Source organism: Quercus robur, chromosome 7 (genome assembly GCF_932294415.1).
Source record: "Quercus robur chromosome 7, dhQueRobu3.1, whole genome shotgun sequence".
NCBI classification, from domain to species: domain Eukaryota; kingdom Viridiplantae; phylum Streptophyta; class Magnoliopsida; order Fagales; family Fagaceae; genus Quercus; species Quercus robur.
The window spans coordinates 5,182,141-5,204,387 of NC_065540.1; the positions used below are offsets into that span (position 1 = coordinate 5,182,141).

At 36.7% G+C, this 22,247-nt stretch overlaps 1 protein-coding gene across 9 annotated transcripts in view; it reads right to left on the minus strand.

Moving 5' to 3' along the window:
* The window catches only part of LOC126691875 (putative disease resistance protein RGA4), a 48,827-nt gene that overhangs the window by 16,504 nt on the left and 10,076 nt on the right, over positions 1 to 22,247 (minus strand). For 3 of the 9 annotated variants that reach the window (XM_050387188.1, XM_050387186.1, XM_050387187.1), the window contains 5 exons: positions 21,627 to 21,694; positions 20,078 to 20,180; positions 19,772 to 19,899; positions 19,002 to 19,112; positions 18,355 to 18,892 (listed from right to left, as the gene is read on the minus strand). The exons of 2 other annotated variants lie outside the window; for them this stretch is intronic. The gene's annotated coding sequence lies outside the window, so the exon portion shown is untranslated. Of the gene's footprint in view, positions 1 to 18,354; positions 18,893 to 19,001; positions 19,113 to 19,771; positions 19,900 to 20,077; positions 20,181 to 21,626; positions 21,695 to 22,247 lie in introns of those variants that run through there. 4 more of the 9 variants (XM_050387192.1, XM_050387191.1, XM_050387189.1 and 1 more) reach the window with 2 other exon arrangements.

The following is a 22,247-nucleotide window of genomic DNA, read 5'->3' on the forward strand; positions in this document are numbered from 1 at the left end:
TCAGATCCGGACCGTTCATTGAACCGTAAAAGGGAGAGGTTCAAGATTTTCAAGGTCGAACCGAGGTCGAACCGGGGTCGAACCGTGATGACGTCATAATTAATTTAATAATTATTTTAAATATATATAAAAACATTAAATTAATAAGGAAAGATCCTAATCTTGTGACGATACTGCATTAATAGTTAGGAAGCAACTCATACCGCTAAGATTATACAATGGAAGAATAAACCTTAATCAGATTATAATTTCTGCAATTTCTGCATTACTAAGAATACAGTTTCAGACAACACGAACACAAATTTGAACAGAAACATTTCTCATTAGTAAAACTGTGATCACAAACTCACCCAGATTCGACTTTCAAGCCCCACAGTAACATAAACCCCCACTTTCAAAGACAAAAAATCCCAGAATTTCTCATTTCTCATTAAGCAAAGAATTATCCAATTTTATGAATGAAAAATAAAATTGATCAAAATTTCTCATACTTTTTAGTAAACACTCTCAACGAAGCTCTTAAAATTGAAGAATGCACATACCAACAAAATCATGGAAATGAAACTATACTAAAAGAGTGAAACTTTACAGGAACCTAACCCTTCAAAAAAATTGCAGATATGAACTCAATACTCATATTCAAAATCAAAACTTTTTTTGCTAAACTAAAACTACTAGCCTAAAGGCCCTAAACCACACAACATATAACAAGTCATAGAGTCCACCTTTGCTCAAAAGAATCAAAACCCACCTTTTATTTTCACTGAAGAACCCACAGAAAGTCCTCAAACACCGACACAAACCCAAATCCCCATGTCCACAAATACATGCACAAACATATACACATTTACTGGGGTGTAGCGGAACTTTCTTCTGGGGGGCTCGTCAGCAGAGCCGGAGCCGGAGTCGGTGGTGGCGGCGGCGGCAGCAGCGGGGGTGGGAGAGAGAGGTGTCCACCGGCAGAGGATGAGGCGAGAGCCACCGTTGTTGTTGTTGATGGTGGTGGTGGTGGTGGATTGGGATTGGGAGTGGGAGTGAGAGTTGGCGCGATTGAGAGTGGGCTGAGCTGAGCGCGACGGCGACGTCGACGACGGAGGGAGGCAGAGACGAGAGAATGATTGAGAGAGTGAGGAAGAGGCAGAAACGAATGAGGGTTTTGTTTAAGGGTAAAGGGATTGAGGGTTATTCAATCAGTATTCAGAAAGCCCAAAACGACGCCGTATTAGGGAAAAAAAAAAAAAAAAAAAAAAGGGACGAAACGGCGCCGTTTTGAGACAAAACAAGGCAGCCCGTTTGAACCGTCCGAACCGTTCACGGTTCACAGAACCGGACGGTCGGACCGCGGTCCGTACGGTTCCATGCTTTTTTCGCAGGGAACGGTTCTTCACCTTAAATGGACCGTAGATGTGAACGGTTCGAGGGTTTTACGGTCCAACCGTACGGTCCGGTCCGGGTCTAAGTTCCATGTGTCACAGTACTCACACAGCTTTTTTTAGTTTATTGCTTCGCATTTTTAGATTTATTTATTAGGAAAAAGATGACAGCCCATGTGATGGTCTTCAATAGTCATATATGTTGAAAAAGATGTCACCAGTTCACACTTTGGCTTTTTCCTCTTACAAAGTCACATGGCTAATGGCATCTTCTCTGCATTTTGGTTGAGGTCAGAGCAATATTTAGGGTATTACACCTTATGCTTTTAATGGCTAAGATTAATCGTTGTAAAAAATAACTTTCATTCTCAATTAATGATTAAAAAAAATTAAGAAAAATTTTATAAGAAGTAAAAAGTAAAAAGTAAAAAATGTATTTGGAAACAATAGAAGGATTGTGATGTAGAAAGACTAAAACAGCAACGATGATATATGTAGAGAAGTAGGAGGGAACCCAAATATCAACTTGCACGCAAGAGAATTTTTTTTTTTTTTTTTTTTTTTTGAGAAGGGCACGGCAAGAGATAAGGTCCAATTCGTGTCTTTTACGCATGTGGGAACTTTTTTTTTTTTTTTTGAGAGAGTCTCCTGATGATAGCTCTTTATCATCAGGCCAAGACACCATTCAGTTTTTGGTGTAGGTGGGGATTGAACCCCAGATCTCTTATACAACTATCAGAGACTTTACCAGTTGAGCTAATTGGAACCCACCGCATATGGGAACTTATCATATGCGAACATAACCATAATTGTGTATTTCCAAAAGTGCAGTGTTTTTTTTCTTTTATGAGCTAGGTAATAAGGGGCTATTTGGTTTCATTTTTTTGATCACTCAATTTTTCACACCCGTTTGGCATCATCACCAAATTTCCATCACTCAATATTTTTCACACTATTTGTAGGCCCATACCTGTCAGCCGTTGCAGCTTTTTCTCTTCTTCTTCTTCTTTTTTTTTTTTTTTTTTTTTTTTTTTTTCAGTACCCAAACTCACTGAAGCTAAAAAAAAAAAAAAAAAAAAAAAAACGAACAACCAACCCAGGAGAAGAAAGAAAAAAAGAAGTCAAAAGGTGGTCAAAAGTTGCGGCTGTGGGTCTCTTATGTGTGTTTAATTACAATATTGTCATTGAGTTATGAGTTATGGAAACTGAAAACAGCCTTTGGTTGTTTTCAGTTTCCATAACTCATAACTCAAAAATCAGAGAATTGAGTGATGGAAACAGAGTTATTATTTGCCAAACGGATATTGAGTTATGGGTCCCACCATTTTTGAGTTATGAGTTATGGAAACTGAGAATTGAGTTACCAAAATTGGCAATCCAAACAGGCTGTAAGTAATTTTCACCTTTTTAATTTTTACATACAGTTTTTAAAATTTTATATTTTTTTCACAATAAAAAATTTTTAGCAAAAAATTAAATAAATTATTTCTAGACAAACTGCCACTTTCTTTTTATTTTGTTTTCACTTGGCTTTTTCCTCACGCTTTCCTCTGGTCTGCAGAATGATTCTTCACTTTTTTTCTTTTATTAAATGCTTAAGACCCCGTTTGGTAGAGTTATTAAATAACTCATTTTTAGTTTTTAAACAATATTATATATATTTTTACACACTTTTTCATTCATACGTATTTCAAAAAATTACAAACAACATTACTCAAACTACTCTACTAAGAGCATTCACATCAGCTCTTGTATAAATGTGTAAAATACACATTTTGGCCACTTTTACACATTTTGAACCAAAAAACACTCCACATCAATCCGTTTAAAAATGTGTAAAGTCTTCTAAATTTTTCAACGAGCTACAGTACCCGTGTAAATTTACACGGCATTGTAGCATGTGTATTTAGTTTTTTAACAGTTTTTTCTCTCTCCTCTCCACCTGACTCTCACCTCTCTCTCAGGTGCTATGCGCTCTCTCTTTCTCTCACAAAAAACCCACCCCATCCTTTCATCCTCAGTTCTCTCTCCCTCTCTCACATCTCTCTCTCTCGTTCAAAGCATGCCACCGGAGTTCACAGCGTGGCGAGATCGGCACGTGGCATGTGGCGTGGTCTCGATGGTGGTGGTGTGGGTTTGGGTCGATGATCGATGGCGGCGATATGGGGAGGTCTTGATGGTGGTTTAATTTGAGTTTATGGTGTGGGTTGGTCTTGGTTTGTGTGGGTTTGCTTGGTTTGGGTTGATTTGGGTTGTGGGTTGATTTGGGTATGTGTGGAGGCGTGGAGACGATGGCGTTTTGATTGGCGTTGATTTTTCTTTGTGTGGGTTGATTGGTGTTGGTTGATCTAATGTTGAATCTGATTTTTCGTGTGGGTTGATCGATATGTGGGTTGATTTGATTTTTCTTTGGTTTCTGATGATGGTGGCTGGGTGGTGATGGTGGTGGTGATGGTGGTTGTGGGTCTGTGAGAGAGAGGGGCAGTAAGGGAGTGAATAATAAAAATTAGTAAAATAATGAATATTTTATTGAATAAATGTGTAGAATAGATAAACTGATGTGGGTGTTTTGTAAAAGTGGATGTGTAAAATAGAAAAAGTAGGTTTTTTCGTGTAAAATAGACAGAAAATTTAAAAAAACTAATGTGAATGCTCTAAACGGGCCCTAAATTGCATGTTTGAACAGGTATTTTTAACAGATGCTCTTAAGATTATTGTTAATAAACTATATCAGAAAAGTTTTTAATACTACTTTTATAAAAAATATAAAATGTTGTAAAAAAATTAATAATTTTTTCATTTTTTTATAAAATATTTTTAAAATTGTTCTTAAACTAATGCCTTTAACATTCGCGGAAATTTTCTTTTTTGAATTATTATGGTCACACAGCTTTTTTTAGATTATTGCTTCACTTTTTTACATTTATTTAGGAAAAAGATGACAGCCCATGTGCTACATTCACCATTTGAGTCTTTTGAGATTCTCTTCAATAGTCATTTAAAAATATGTTGAAAAAGATGTCACCAGTTCACACTTGAAGAGTTGAAGTTGACAAATTGTCTTATATTCCTTTTTTCGTATGAGACTTGAAAAGAGTCACTTGGCTAAGGCTTTTTCCTCTTCCAAAGTCACATGGCTTCTTCTCTGCATTTTGGTTTCATCTGAATTATTTGTTCACATTTTTACATAATGTGAGGAAAAAGATACAACCCACTTGCTACAACGGCAAAATTGATAGGCAATGGCAAAGATTGTCGCAAATCAAAAATTATAGCCACGAAGAATGAGATTAAAGTTGCAAAAGTAGAGAATAAGAATAACATTTCGTTCACACATTTATTCCCAACATTTCCCTCTTGCTTCAAAGCATTTCAAGGAGAAAGTGCAGCAGTAGACATAGAAAGATGATGCTAACTGCTAAGTGGAAACTGTTGGTCAGCAAAGTAATAATTGTAAAGAATTCACTAGGCCATTCTCGGGTTAGCGCTTTGATTTTTTATGATCCCTAATAACCAGCATTTTCATTTATTTTTGGTTTAGTTTCATAAATTTTTACTTTGGATTTTAAGTCTCTAGAATGGAACTTCACATATATATATATATATATATATATATATATATTTATGCACTTAAATTGAGTCTGAATCTGGTAAGAATGAGATGTAAAACCCATGTTTTACACCATCTAATAAGAGATTCTCACATCAATATTTTCCTTAAAATTCAATACATGTTACCATACTTAATAACATCTTAATAAACTTTCAATTTTGTTGGATTTATATATGGGTATTAGATTTTATTGAGTGTAGTAGTGATTATTCTTAAATATATGATAAGATGATGTGTCAAGTGGGATTGGAGGGGTAAAACATGAGTTTTTACCGCATCCTTATAGAATTTTATATATATATATATATATATATCAATTAAATGCAAAAATGACCCTTAAATTTCTCTAACTCTAGTGGTAGTTTTTTTATTTTTTTATTTTTTATGTATCAACAGTATTAGTAACTTGGCACCTAGGATTTGTTGTGAAATTAATGTAAAAATGTTGTGGACTTCACATTTTTTTTTTATCTATAAGGAACTAAGATTTCGGCAATTGTGAAAATATTGTAACAACAACATGCTGTTACAGCATTTTCACATATACCGTGTAAACACATATAAATATTTGTGAAGTGTTATGTCTACAATAATTTCACAACAAATTATAGGTGGTAAGTTGTTATTGGTTCTAATATAAATCAATAAATTAAATACTTTTTTTGTAAATCCATAATAACAAATAACAACCTATTTATCTAGAATTTGTTGTAAAAATGTTGTGAACGTATCATGTCTCTAAACATTTAAAAGAAAAGAAAATGACAAAAAATAAAAATAAAAACAGCTCAAGTAATATGCAAAACGGTGAGTTTTGAAAAACTCACCAAATAGGCTAAACCAAATTGGTACCGTAGAAAGAGCTATTCGCCCTTTTTATATAGTTAGTAGATAGATGTCCCCAGTTCACACTTGAAGTTGACAAATGTCTCCTATTTTCCTTTTTTTCATATGAGAATTGGAAATAGTCACTTGGCTTTTTCCTCTTACAAAGTCACATGGCTTCTTCTCTGCATTTTGGTTTCATCTGAATTACTGCTTCATATTTTTACATAATGTAAGGAAAAAGATACAACCCGCTTGCTACAACTGCAAATTGATAGGCAATGGCAAAGATTGTTGCAAATCAATAATTATGGTCACGAAGAATGAGATTAAAGTTGCAAAAGTAGAGAATAAGAATAACACTTCGGTCACACATATATTCCCAACATTTCCCTCTTGCTTCAAAGCATTTCAAGGAGAAAGTGCAGCAGCAGACATAGAAAGATGATGCCAAGTGGAAACTGTTGGTCAGCAAAGTAATAATTGTAAAGAATTCACTAGGCCATTCTTAGGTTAGCGCTTTGATTTGTTATGATCCCTTATAACTAGCATTTTTATTTATTTTGGGTTTAGTTTCATAAAATTTTATTTTGGAGTTTAAGTCTTTAGAAAGGAACTTTACATATATGTACACTTAAATTGAGTCCGATTTTGGTAAGGATGAGATGTAAAACTCATGTTTTGGATCATCTAATAAGAAATTGTTACATCAACATTTTACTTAAAATTTAATACATCTTACCACATCTAATAACATCTTAATAAACACTTAATTTCGTTGGATTTATATATGGGTATTAGAATTTATTGAGTGTGGTAATGATTATTCTTAAATATGTGATAAGATAATGTAACATGTTTGGATTGGAGGGATAAAGTATGGATTTTTACCACATCCTTATAGAATTTAATCCCTACTTTAATTAGGTTAGAGTAAAAGTCTATCTCAAATATATATAAATAATCTATCTTTAAATTTTTATTCCTCAACCCGATATTATAATGAGATAAGTTTTGAAAATACACTCTTTCTCTCTCTAGATTTTAGCTCTCTCACTTCTTGAATTTCTTTTGTTTATATCGATTAATTGGGTGGGAGTTTCATCATGGAAAAACTAAGGTTTTAAATTAACCGTTATTTTTTTATTCAAAACTAAGAACTAAACAAAAGGTCATTCTACAGTACCCTTCATATTTTTATTTTTATTTTTTGGTGAAAAAAGATCTTCATTAAAAACTAAGCAGCAACAATACAAACAGAGCAGACTCTATTACAAAACAACCCATTGAGGTCATCCTCAAACACATCTACAAGGTCCACAGGCGGACTATCAAAGGTAGAAAAATCAGCATCAAGACAAAAGCTCAATCTAGCAAGACTATCCGCACACCTATTGGCCTGACGGAAGCAATGCTTAATACAAAACTGCGGAATGCGAGAAATCAATAATTTGCAATCATCCAACAGAGGCGATATGACATTATTCACATAAGAAGGATTATCTAAGGCATCCACAATAGATTTGGCATCAAGTTCAACTTCAAGAGCACTAATGTTAAGGTTGTTGCATAGAAGAAGACCCTCCCTTAAGCCCCATAGCTCAGCGGCAAAGCTGTTGGTCGTGCCAATACTCCTGCTAAAACCCATAATCCACCTACCTGCATCATCTCTAATCACCCCTCCACAGCCTGCCAAACCTGTGTTACCACAATAAGAGCCATCTGTGTTGAGCTTCCACCATCCTTGAAGAGGCTTCTCCCACCTAATCCTCCTTACAATTTTTTGGGTCAATTGCCTTGGAGAAGAAAGGCAATGAAAGAATTCCACTGCTTGGTTTACAATCACCAAATCAAGCTTCGGATTCCTACATTTGCCATTGAAGACCGCATTGTTCCTACTCTTCCAGACATTCCACACAGCAAAAGGAAAAACAACATTCCAAGGAGGTTGAGTAGCACCTAAACTGTGCTTAAATTTACTATTTAACATCAACCAATCTTGAAGGTTGCTCCTCCAAAAGTCTTGATTAGAGGGTAACACCCCCAACTGATTCCACAGGCCTCTTAAAAGAGGGCAATCTCTTAGGGCATGTAAAATGCTTTCAGCTCCTTCCTGGCATAAAGGACAAGTAGTGTCAAGGCTAACACCCCTCTTCTCAAGGCAAACCTTAACACCAATGCTGTTATGGGCACACTTCCAAAGAAAAGTTCTAATCCTTGGAAGAGTATTCACTTTCCAAATCCAACGAGCTGGAAAAAGATCTATCCCTTCATCCCCCATGGCAATCCTATAGGCACTCTTCAAATCAAAAGTGCCTTTAGGAGACCCCGACCAAGCCAACTTATCAGCACCTCTACTCAACAAATTCACTGGGGTTGCTTGAATCAATCTTCTAACCTCAACAGGAAGTTCAAAGGGAATCTTCCCCCAATCCCAACCAGTGTCTATCATAAAATCTTTAACTTTTAACTGACTAGCCTCCCTCGTGATAGGACCCTGAATCAAACCTCTAAGAGAACCTCCATTACTCCAATTGCTCTGCCACACATTAAGCCCACTATCCCTACCAACCATCCACCTACTACCCTTATTGAAAGTATCCATACCTTTCTTCATCGCAGCCCAAATGTGAGAGCAAGGAAGCCTATTAGCATTGGTAGCCACTCTTCTTCTCGGATTACAATATTTCATACTCAAAACTCTAGCCCAAGGAGCCTCCTTTTCAGTATGGAACCTCCAATTAAGCTTAGAAAGGAGAGCAATATTCTTTCCCTTAGCAGATTGCAACCCAAGCCCCCCTTCCTCTTTAGACTTTATCACCTTATCCCAACCAACCCAGTGAATCTTCTTGGCAGCCTCAGAAGAACCCCACAGGAAATTTCGATTCAATCTGTCTAACCCATTCAAAACTCTACCAGGCAAAAAATTACACTGCATAACATAAGAAGGAACAGCAGCTAAAGAGGCTTGAATGAGAACATTCCGCCCTGCCAAAGAGAGCATGTTAGCCTTCCAACCCGAAAGCTTTTGTTTTGCTCTATCAAGGATGAAATTGTATTCCTGAGTAGAAGAACCAGGATGCTTGAGAGGGAATCCAAGATACTTCCCCAAGAAAGGGGTGGAAGCAAACCCAAGAATGTCACAAAGAGATTCCCTTGTGTCACGGTCGACATTAGGAGAGAAATACACCCTCGACTTAGCTTCACTAATGGATTGCCCAGATAACTCACAAAAATCATCAAGAACATCTCTAATAGCGGCACAATTAACCCAATCTGCCTTAGCAAAAAGAATGAGGTCATCCGCAAAGAAAAGGTGAGAGAAGTCAGGACCACTTTGAGAGGCTTTAACTGGCTGCCATGTTTTCATATTGCACTTCTCTTCAATTAACTGACCAAGAAAATCCATGCAAATGATGAAAAGATACGGAGAGAGCGGATCACCCTGCCTTATCCCTCTCGAAGGAAAGATCGGCTCCAAAACTTCTCCATTAAACAATATAGAGGTGGAGACCGTCGACACACAACTCATTATAACATCTATGAGCTGTGTGGGAAGGTTAATCCTCCTAAGCATGTTCCGAATAAACCCCCACTCAAGCTTGTCATATGCCTTCTCCAAATCTATCTTTAAAGCCATGTACCCTGTCTTCCCCTTCTTTTTCCCAAGTGAATGAATTACTTCTTGGGCAATGATGACATTATCAACACCCTTCCTACCCGGCACAAAAGCTGTCTGTAAAGGTGCAATAAGCTTATCCAAGAAAGGTCTCAGCCTAGCCACAATGATCTTGGTCACCACTTTATACACCGTATTACACAGACTAATAGGTCTGTAGTTACCTAAAGTCTCTGGTCCTTGGATCTTAGGAATCAAAGCAATAAGAGTCTTGTTCAGATGCTCAGGCACTTTCCCATTCCTAAAAATCCGCTTAACTTCCTCAATCATAGAGTCTCCCACTATCGGCCAAAATTTTTGGAAGAAACCCGCATGAAGTTCATCCGGACCCGGGGCTTTAAAAGGCTTTAAAGACCACAAGGCAGCCTTGATTTCTTCTTCAGTAACCTCTCCACCAATGCTCTCCCTCTCCCCATCCGAAAGGCTAGCCTGGTACTGAACAAAACTAGGATCATCCCTAGAAGCAACCTCATGAGATGTTGCGTATATCCCTTTAAAACCGCTTCTAATAACCTCTTTAATATCATTCTCCTCAAGGATCCACTCCCCCACTGAATTTTTAATAGCCATGATTTGATTCCTTTTTCTCCTAACCAAGGTTGAAACATGGAAGAAAGCTGAATTACGGTCCCCTTGAACCAACCAATTAACCCGAGATTTCATAGCCCATAACTCCTCTTCTTGACTAAGAACAAGATCAAGATCCCTAAGGAGATCCACTTCCAACTTAAGAAGAAAATTAGAAGGTTTACAAGCAATAGCCTTCTAAATACCACTGATCCTAGCCATCAGAATTTTCTTCCTTGTAAAAATATTCCCGAACTGATTTTTATTCCAAACCACAACATTTTTTGTGAAGCTATCAACGGCCTCAACCAAATTATTTGCACCTCCCCAAGCTTGAGAAACAATATCAGGGAAGGTAGGGTCAAGCAACCAGCAAGTTTGGAATCTAAACGGCCTCTTCTTCCCCCTACTTACACTCGGTTGCAACTCTAATAGAACAGGGCAATGATCAGAGTGATACCTAGGTAGATGGGTAACTTTGGCATCCGGGTAGAGCAAACACCACTGAGGGTTTACAAAGAATCTGTCTATTCTCTCCTGAATCAAACCTTGAATTTCCCTTCTATTAGTCCAAGTGTAACGAGGACCCGCAAAGCCGATGTCTATCATATTGCATTTATCTAAACACTCCTTGAACAAAAGAGAGCTATTTACACTAACCGTTCTACCACCAAACTTATCATCATTAACCAAAGGTTCATTAAAATCCCCTGCTATAACCCAAGGCATATTGTGAAGGTCCGCTACTTTCATAAGGTTATTCCACAAAATGTGTCTTTCAGCACATCTAGGACTAGCATACACAGCAGAAAAAAGCCAAACAACATTAGAATTACGTACCTTAACCGTAAAATGAATTTCTTGCTCAGTACTAGCCAAATGAGCAACTTCAATTTTTCCAGAATTCCATAGCACCCATATTCCACCAATAAAACCAACTGCATCAGAGCGAATAGCATCATCAAAAGGGAGTCTCTCAATGATATCCCTTGCTTTATTAACCCCAACACGAGTTTCCATAACCACTAAAATATCTAGATTATATTCCTGCACCATCTCCTTAACACGCTTCTGAAAAGAGGGCTTAGAAGCACCTCTACAATTCCAAATAATGTAATTCATAAAGACACCAAAAACTGGGACAACACAACACTCAATGGGCAGACCCACCATCACTTCTGCCTTCCAAAACCATCAAATCCGCACACTGATCAACACAGCCCCTACTCTCAACACTTAAAGAGCCAATGTCAGAACACTCTCCCTGAAAACCCTCACCATTGCCAGACCCATCACCAGCCATCCCACAATCCCAGCTCATCGTGCTCGCCTCAAAATCACTTCGAGCACCATGTTCACCTGTATAACCCTGCACCGCCTCAGAATCAGCAACAGCAGCGAAACGGAGATCTCCATCCCGCGACTGCACCGGCTTGGCTAGACGGATCTGCGTCAGCTCCTCCCCTGCGACGGCACTGGCACCATGTTTTCCTCCGGTTCCACCTCTTCGAACCTGTCCCATCTCAGAATCGTCCACCGCAGCGAACTAGAAGTCTTTATCCATCGACGGCACAGCTCTCTGCCTCAGCTCCGCCCGTGCGACGACACCGGCTTGGCTCATCTTGCGTGCCGGCGATCTGTCTGTTGGCTTAACTTCCCCAGCAGCACCGATCACAAGATGGCTTCCACCCTTTGCACGAGCCTCCGCCTTCATCCCTTTCACTGAACCAGTCTTACGGCCTTAAGTAGCTTTGGGCATAAAAATTTTATTTTCTGCATTATGGGCCGAACCCACATGGGCCTCTCTCCCAAATTTATTTTCTGCATTAAGGGCCGAACCCACATGGGCCTCCGAACCCACATGGGCCTCTCTCCCATCTTTATTTTCTGCATTAAGGGCCGAACCCACATGGGCCTCTCTCCCAATCTTTTGGAGGGCTTGTTCCACTTGGGCTTTATCCAGCATTTTTAAAGGAGCCAGCTTTCTTTTTGCCTCCCTGCTAAGCCCATTGGAGTCCTCATTCATCTCCACAGCAGCCCAGTTCTTCCTCTGACCGTTACTCCTCTGCTCCACAGCAAAACCGTGGCCAGGTAAGGACCCACCACTCCTCTGAATTTTTTTCTCTTTCTTTCTGCGTGCCACGACCATCCAAGGTCCATACGATCCCTCATGCACGTCCTCTCGCACGGCATTGTCCTTTCCATGTGGTCCCAAATTTATCTCAGCAGTGTCAGAATCATGCACACCGTGTGTGCTTGCCTCCCTGTCACCTGCACCTCCCTTCTCCTCTTCCTCACACGGCGGCACCGGCCTAATAACAAATGGACAAGCCTCTCTTTTATGGCCCAATCTTCCACACTCAAAGCATAAGTTATGGAACCCCTCATAAGTGACAGTTTGCTGGAGTTTACCTATCATCACCGTAGTAATAAGCGGCTTGTCCACATCGACTTGGATACACAACCTTGCAAACTTTCCTCTTGATTCAGCCGCCGTAAAAGTATCAATCCTTAACACATTGCCAATAGCCTTCCCAATGTGTTGAAGAGCCTTAGCATTGTAATATTCAATAGGTAACCCACTGAGTCTAACCCAAACTGCAATGGAAGAGACCTTGGCTGATTCGGGCTTGAAATCCGGTTCCCATGGTCTAACCGATAGGAAATGTTCTCCTAAAAACCAAGGACCTTTCTTCAACACAGTCTCCACATCCTCTTTCAATGACAACCTTACTAGAAAGAACCCCTGTTCAAGGTCAACAACATCCATACGCCCTGCTGGCTTCCACAAGGATAATAATCTAGCTTGGAGAAAATTTAATCCAATAGTTCTACCATATAATTTCACAATCAAAGCTCTCACCCAAGGTCTTCGAATCTCTGTTTTAAGCTCTTTCAAGAACTTTACAGCTACCATACCTTGTCTAAGAGTCTCCACTTCGTCATCCGACTCGGCATCATCATCCATAAACTCCTCAAAACAAAATGCCTGTGTGTATGCACCTGGTATTTCACCCAAAAGTTTGTCTCTGAATGAAACATTCTGGCTGCCATGGCCCCCAGCGAAACTAGGAGATGCAGACCCCGAGCTTTGGCCTTCACAAAAACCCGCATGAGTCACATTTTTAACTTTTTTATTGCTGCGGGCAAGTTCCGCTTGTTCCTCGAGAGAGAGAGAGCGTTCCATTCCAGAGAGAGTCTTTGGGCTGCTGGCGGTTAATTTAATTTTAAGGAGACACCAGTTACCGGTCAAGCAGGTAACGTATAATAGCTAAAAAAAAAAAAAAAAAGCATAGAAAGGAATAGAAGGTTTCTGAGAAAGATCAAAAAGACAAACTCTAATTTCACCGCAAATTGTGAAATCTCTTTAATTAATGATTAGCATGTTTGCTTTGTTTCCATTTTTCTTTGTTAACGTGTTGATATCACTTCAGTGCTCTCTATCTATTTGATATGGTCTTCGTTTTTCTTGTGGCTTCTGTGAAGTTGAGGACTACTCTGTTAAATTGGGGGGCCAATAAAACTTCTTTTTCTTTTTAGATAGGGCAGCTAAATGTAATTTTCGCAATTCTTTTTGCGTTTGTTGTTCATATTCTTTCTTGATTCTGGAACTTTAATGGGTATTAAGCAACTTTATTTTAGATTTTTCCTCATTGATGTATTCATAAAAATGCATATGGATGCAAGTCTCTGACAAAGTGAAAATAATGGAATGAAAACAAATTGGAATCATCCACAGTTTGCAATACATGATAAATTATGTGTGTGAATGGCATGATAAGAACAATGTAATTGTGCCAAAATGGAGAGGAAAAAATAGAAACAACCTGGTTGATTAATATCATTGACATTGCTAATGTTTTCTTAGTTGTGACAAAGCAGCATCGTAAACTATATGGGTTCTTTGTTAGCTAGTAGTTTTAAATTCAACTAAATGGATTTAGTTCACTCTATCATCTGTTTCAGGCTATAGCAGATTTACATGTTTTGTTAGTGCATTAGTATTCTTTACTTCTTTTTTTCTTCTTTTTTCCTTTATGGGTAAGAGATATGTTATTAACAAAAAACAAAGTATAACACCAAACAGATCTTTAATAACACTGCACTCTTTGTACAGCACTCTACAGAGACTAGATCAACTATAACCAGAGGAATAGCTTAAAGCTCCCTGAAAACACACTCAGTCTGCTTCTTCTTTGTTTTCTTTCTCTGTATTTCCATCTCTTCTTTGTAATTTTTGGTTTGCCTTGTACTTTTTCTGCACAAAGTAACCTTTTGAATGTATATCTTTTTTACTTACAAAAAAAAAAAACACTCAAATATCAGTGACAGAGTAAGACCCCACTTCTATTAACCGCAAATACACTCAAGTCCTATAACATAATAAAAGAGAACTTCTTTTAAACAAACCACTGATCAACTCCCTGCTCTAGCTTTCCCTATTTGCTCTAGTTGATAGTCACAGTTGCTCTCTCTCTCTCTCTCTCTCTCTCATCTTTGGTAACTCATAATCTGATGGAAAATTTTGGAATTAAAAACTATAAACCTTGTATCTGCTATGATCTGCCCAAACTGATTGACTTCCCAGGGGTAACTCAACTATATGGTCGTGTGCTGACTACTTCCTAGTATTTCAATTTTCAAGCTATAACAAGTTTTTTCCATGTGTTTAAAGATTGCTTTGAGAAAATTTTGCAGATACATAATAATGCCTTTCATTTCTACATAGCAGATTTTGTATTTTGCTTATTATTTCAGGTGCAAAATGTGAATGGATTGGAAGCAATAAGACTAATATGTACTCTGGCACGCATCTTCCTATTGTTGCTTTGAAGGCCCATGAATTTATGAGGGTTCTTCCCTATAAATGTGTCTCAATTTGAAGTCTTCCATATTAGTTTGTTTTTTTTCCCTTTCTGGTTATGAAAATGATGTAAAGAAATCATTTTATGTAATGGTCAAACTGTGTAATGGTCAAATTTTTGGATAAATTGATGTAATCTCTAAGAAATAACTATAATGAGCCAATAAATAATTAGCCTCCCAGCATATTCCCTGTCATTATGATCAAAATTATTGTGATTGCATAAACTTTGATATACTGAGTGCAACAATTGATGCTTATTGATCTAAACTACATACATTTTAATTCTTTTGAGACATTGGAAATATGGACATTTGTTCGATTATTGAAGTTTAGATTGATAACATTTGTAATTATAATATGTTTTATTTTGGGGTAGATCCTTTTATGTGAAACTGGTTAATTAATATGATCGTATGATATGTGCATGACTTTGTCTTGAAAAAACCACTTGATCCCTTGTGATTGAATTCAATGTCATATCAATGGCGAACAACGAACCTAAAGAACATTCATGGTTCAAGTGATTGATTCGTGCCCTAGATTTGAGTGACTAGAGAGAAAGAGACCTGCTAAAATGAGGTGATGATGCCAGCAGTGCTTGTTAGATGAGAGAGGGGCGGGGGTGGTGAAACTAAGAGTGGACAAAGTGGAGCGAATGGACAAATTAGGACCAAAGTGGACAGAATGGGCCGAACGAGATCAAATTGGACTGAATAAGATCGAAGTGGGCATTGTGGACTAAATAGGAACAATGTTGACTGAATAGAACCTAAGTGGACAGAATGGACCGAATAGAACCAAAGTGGACAAAATGAACTGAATAGGACCAGAGTGGACTAAATAGCCCAAATAGGACTGAAATGGACTAAAGTGTACAAAATAGCCTAAATAGGACCAAATAGAACCAAATTGGATAGAATAGACCGAAAAGGACCAAAGTCAACCGAATAGGACCAAAGTGAATATAATTAACTAAATAGAACCAATGTGGACCGAATAAAACTGAAGTGGACAGAATATGACTAATGTGGACCGAATGGAGCAAATAGGACCGAAGTGACCTGAATAAGACCGAATAAAACTTTAGTAAATAGAATGTACTAAATAGGACCGAATGGACCGAATAGGACTGTATGGACCCACAAAAACCAAATTGAATTGAAGAGGACAAAATGGACCTAATAGATCCAATGTGGACCAAATAAGACTTTTAAATATTTATCATTTTTATTGCATTTTTAGGGCTTATATTTCTAATTTCTAATGTCTATTTTATTTGTATTTTTGAACTCAAAACTAAAGAGTTTAGCCCAAATATAATATAATTTTATACTTTTCAACCCAAAAATTAAGGAAAAAAAAGGAATTTTTGAGCTAAACTTGAAAAGACAATCTACAAAAAGAATCAATTTAAGGCTCAATTAGTCTAAAATGGAGTGAAGGGGACTAAAATTGACTGAGTAGACCTAATTGGACCAAATAGAAACTGTTTAATTTTTATGGAGAAAAAATTATCTTCTACAAATTTTAGAGAAAAAATTATACATTATATTACAATACAAAATAATTATTTATTCCTATGTATCGCGTGGGTCTGCGACTAGTTATAATTAAAAAACTGTGCGAAACACACTAATAGTCCATTTGGATTGAGGAGGAAAGAGGCAAAGTAGAGTAGAGTTGACTGGAAATTAGCCTAATTTCTGGCTAACTCTACTCTAGTCCCCCTTGCTCCCCTTCCCTCCACACCTCAATCCAAATAAGCCATAAATCCTGAATCCAATATGAATAAGCTACAAGCTGCATGATAAACAAACTCAAATGCTTTACTTATTACTTAAAACCACCAGACTAATACCCTAACAAGTAGGGCTGTCCACGGGTCAGTTCGGGTCAGGTTTGTGCCCAACTTGGAACTAACCCGCCGAAATCGGGTGGGAAAAAAATGCACCCGCCGCTGACCCACTGGAGTAATCGGGTTGGGCGGTTTAGACCATCAACGGGTGGTGGGCGAGTCAGTCGGAGTCAAAGATCTGAGAAGACGGCAAGAAAACGGTGAAAAAAACACAAATCTAGCGAAAATCTCATTGAATTCTATGAGATTTCGCCAGATCCAACAAAAATCTCATTGGATTCGATGAGATTTTGCCAAATTTGATCAAAATCTCATTGGATCTAAGGGAAATATCGCCGGAATCTGGAAAACTATCGCCGGAATCTAGGTTTCTTCGTCGGATTTTGGAAAATTTACATCAAAATCTAGAAATTTTGGCTGGGATTTGAAAATTTTGGCCGAAATCTAAAAATATTTCGGTTGGTTCGGGTTTTAAGGGAGGAAAACAAAAACCAACCCGCTGGAATCGATTACTAGTGGTGAAGACCTGCTACCGACTTGCCAGAGTAGTCGGGTCGGCCGACTTCAGGTCGGATCCGGTCAGTTCTTCGGGTGGGTCGGGTATTTGGATCAATCTGGACAGCCCTACTAACAACATTAGCTATATGATAACACGGTTGCAAGGCCCTTAACTGGTGGCCCTCGTCACATTAACTAATAAATGAATAAGATAAGTATGCGATTTATTGATTTATTTACAGTCAATGTATGTGAAAATAGATGAGCATAGAGTAAAGAGAATTTTGATTAGTACAGCCAATGATCCATAGATTGTCCATGTATACAATAATCTTTAACACCTAAAACATTTTAACTTGCTTCTATAAAAAAAAAGAAAAAAGAAAAAAAGAAGGATCATGACAAACATCTTGGCTTTAAGTTAGCTTTGGCCCCTATAGCAACAAAACCACGGATTGCCTAACAGGAAAGCTTATCTTTAAAATAATAAAAACATCCTTAGTTAAAAAAATGATTAAGTCTTCGTAAGACTAAGAAATTCTTTGTAACAATCTTATGGTTTGATAAAGAATATTCAAACACCAAAATAAATAAATTGTATACTTCTCTAACAATTTAATATGAATCAAAACATATCCTTTAAGACTTCCGTTTGTTTCAAAGAAAGTAACTTCCTGGTAGAAGATGAATATAAGTCCAAGATACTTTTATTTTTCTCCTTATGTGAAAATGACCTGTTTCAACTAATCAGCATAAACAAAAATATTCTACCTGATAAATTTTTAACTGTTGACTATGAGATTTAACCATCAAAGTTAGCAGCTAATATAACAGGAAATTAGTAAAAGCAACTAAAAAGTTACCCATCAACTGGCTTTAGGTCAAAGGATAGGTGGAGGGGGAGTAGCCAAGAGCTAGTTAGTCACCTATGATTAAACATTCTCAAACCATTCTTCCCAAGTCTTGAATGTAACACCAAATGTGATTTTTGAAACCATTTCCCCTCAACCAAATAGAGAACAATAAAAATTTTTTTTTTGATAAGCTAGAGAACAATAAATTTGAAAATAAAAAACAGGGCCTAAATCATCTCACTACTTTTTTTGCAACAAGCTATAATGCTTCTCTTGGTTCAAGTACAATTTGAGTAAAAATTCAAAGTACAATTTAAAGTAGTTTCTTGCAAATTAAAACCATCTAAAAACAAATTCACTATGGTACAACACCACCAAAACAAAAGATGCCTCTAAAAGTTACGCAACAAGCTTCAATATATAAATTTATCTGTTAAGTAGTCATCATCATCATCATTGAATATACCGTTAAGACAATGATGGCCATGAATTCATCACAGTAACCATAAGGCACCACTCTTTAAAGCAAACATTTGATAGCTCATTCCATTGCATTTGCACATAATAGATAACAAAAGTTCCATTTGTCCAAGTTGGAGTAGCTCTGCTAATCCTCATTGGAGAAGCTCTTCTAGTCCTCATTTCCAAAATCCACAATATTTTACATCAAATGTATGACTGCAGATGATCTACATGACTTGATAAAAGTTCAAAAGTAACCCTAGTCTGCCAGTGTACTCTATGTTTATTAATGTAGAGAACTGCATCAGAATAGATAACCCAATCATTGTCTGTCCAAAAATTTATGGGGTGGACCAAAAAAAGAGAGATGAATAATAATAGTAAAACAACAAGACAATGCTTAATTACCATTGTTTCTCAAACGAAAGCATATTCATAGTTAATTTTCAACTGCCCTTTGACGGTTTTTTTTTTGCTCCACTGCTATATTCATATACCCATCCAGACATGCAAGAATACCTACACATGAAGATTAAAAGGCATCATAAACGCCTGTAAATGCATGTTTTTCATAGTGGGGTGCACCAAGCAACAGTCAGCTGTTTATCTACAAAGAGTAAGTCTAAAACATTCTCAACATATCTTCTCCATTTCTCTTACCATTATCATCCTAGTGAGAGAAATTTTATTCCATTCATCTCATTGATACACATCTGACTTTGTGAGCTATGAGTGAAGGTTTGGAAACTTAGGCTGTCACCTCAAATCCAATATCATTGTTGACTTTCTGTTGGTGGTTTAACAGTGGTATATCCCAATGGCAGAGCCAGAAATTTATCTTTGGGGGGTCACACATAAATTTAGACAGCTAAATTTTTTTTTTTTTCTGTGTATATATTAATTACATCAATATTTTTTAATGGTAAACTCACTTCATTCAACTGGAAAAGAAGTACAATCAAGAAACAAAGAGAAAAATTAAGCACTGTCAAATTAATTACATCCATACTACATATAAAATTAAAAATGGTAATGCACATACTACTTAATAATCAATGATAAATAGTATTATATTTTAATTGGTACATATAATGTTATATGATATATTGATTATTTTAATAGCCAATAAATTTATGATAAAGAAAAGTCAAATTATAAGAAGATGAAAGAAAAAGTACCTGGGAAAGTGGAATTGTGGGAATGCTACATAGGGCCAACACAGCTACAACCTACCCACTTGCTTTTGTAGAGATTCTACAGAAGATTTTAATCCTACACTGAGACACGTGGTTGTATAGTCTGTTGTCTGCAATTATTATTCACACAGAAGATTTGTTACATTGTAAATGATGGAAACTAGAGCCTAGAAGAGAGAAAAACAGAACAGAAAGAAAAAGAAGAAGGCAGATGGAGCACTTGAGAGAATGAGAGTTGAGACGCCACAGAGAGAGATAGTTCAAACAAAGAGAGCAAGAGAGAGTCACCTGTATCCTGTTAAATGATGAGCAAAATGTTTGCAACTATGTGTTGGTGTGGCGAATCAAAGCCTCTGATCTTCAATCTTTCTGTTGTTGTGGGCAAGTAAGCCTAGAAGTGTTAGGATGAAAATTAGAATTTTTTCCCTTTTATTTGGTGAGATATTTGTTAAAATAATTATGTGTTCATCTTAAAATGCTAAAAAAATGTCAATTTTTTGACATATATATTTATCACTAATTGGATTGTATCCTATTTAAATAAAATTTATATGTAATTTTAGACTTTCTTTCATATATATATATTATTTGGGTATGGGGGGCCAAAATGATAAGAGTTCCTTAAAAAAAATTTCAAATTGGTTAGCATAACTCCAAAATGTATATACATCTACAAATTTTTTTCCAAAACTTTTGGGGGGCCATGGCTCCCTTCGGTCCCAACGTGGCTCTACCACCGCTATATCCAACAAGCTAGTTTGAAGAAAGAACTCAAGGGAGTCGGTTGCTATCTAGAGCTTGGAGGGCTCAAGTACATTAGGGATATGGACTTGGAGGGTTCATAAATTTTATTGTATTGCAACGATTTAACTAGTGGAGATTTTCCGACAGTGTGGTCGAGGGAGAGGTTTTTCCACCAAAAGGCTTAGATTTTCATCTTTCTAAATACTTCTTTGTGTTTAGCTTTCACTTTGCATTTATTTTCTGCATTTCTATATTGCTATTTACTTGCTTTAGCTATCAATTGCTTTGTGCTTGCTATATAATTTGGTTAATCATACATTTGACTAATTGTTAGTTTTAGACTAAAAGTGATTAAGCCAATAAAATGGTTACGGGTTCTAAATTGTGCTAGAGTGTAATTAGCATTTTTCAAATGTCCCACTTCCACCATAGTTAGATTCTGTAGCTTCCTGCAAATGTATAACTTATGTAGAAATGAAAAGGTCCCCAGTTACCATATAGATGAAGCAAAGACTTAAGATTAAACCCATTGACATGATAGCCTATTTATCACAATCACATGTCATTGACTAGCAAGAAGACTGATTCTTATACTTTTCCTTTTATATCACAAAATATTTTCTCCCATATGAGATATTCTAATTGTTTGTTGTTGGTAAGAAACTAAAGTGTTGTGTAAGGGTTCATGATGCGTCATGGTTTACAAAACAGAGCTCCAATTACAATATAGTTGTTGGATCATCACCAATACCATTTCTATATTTGTATATGTACAATTTTTAGCAATGAGCTACTTTCTATAAATGTAATACGAGGACCTTGGACAGCAATTCTAAAGGTAGATCTATGATAAAAAAAGAAAAGAAAAAAAGAAGCAATTATTAGGAAAACTATTGAGAAGGACAAAAACCTTAGTTTGCTTGAATCCCTTTCAATTGTATAAGATTTATAAAATTCCAGTCATATCCTTGTATTCTTATTATTTATTTTAGGATAATGAAGAAAAGATAAGTGTAAAGAATTATTAAAAAAACTGAGTGTCTCATGCATTATGCCAAGTTGAAGAGAAAAAAATCTTAGCAACAAGAATTACCTGAACATGTTGCCCACACCAATGAATTTCAGCTCTTCTCCCAGTTGAAATGTAAAAATAGAATAGTCCTACGGAGACATTATGCCCTACATTAATGACTTAGTGACAATGATTATATTAGCAAAGACATTCAAGATCAGTTATAATAAACGTATATATATTTGGTATTTGATTTTAAAGAAAAAAGAAAACAGAAGAGAGTTAGACTTCAAGTTTGGAGGGACTTATCACTTGCTTTCTATAATATGATATCCCTATCTTTTGAATATGAGCAATCCAGGAACACTGGGAACTGTTTCCATTGGCTTGTCCTTACATATGAGGGAAAAAAACAATCAGCAGCATATGCAATTTGATAAGTCATTGTAAGGACGCAGATCAGCTTCTTGAAATTATAAGTATGTGTGCAGCACTTGAAAAGAATTTTCCTTTTTCTTTTGTTGGGAAAATATGAGGGCTCCTATAAAATATAAAACTTATTTAAATTTCAAAACAGCTAAAAAGATGTTTAGCACACTTTAAACGTACCAAGGCCTTATACTACAACAGCAATGGCTCTGAATGTTTTTAAATTCAAGGAAAAATACAAAACACATCATCCACGACATTATGAAAAATTTA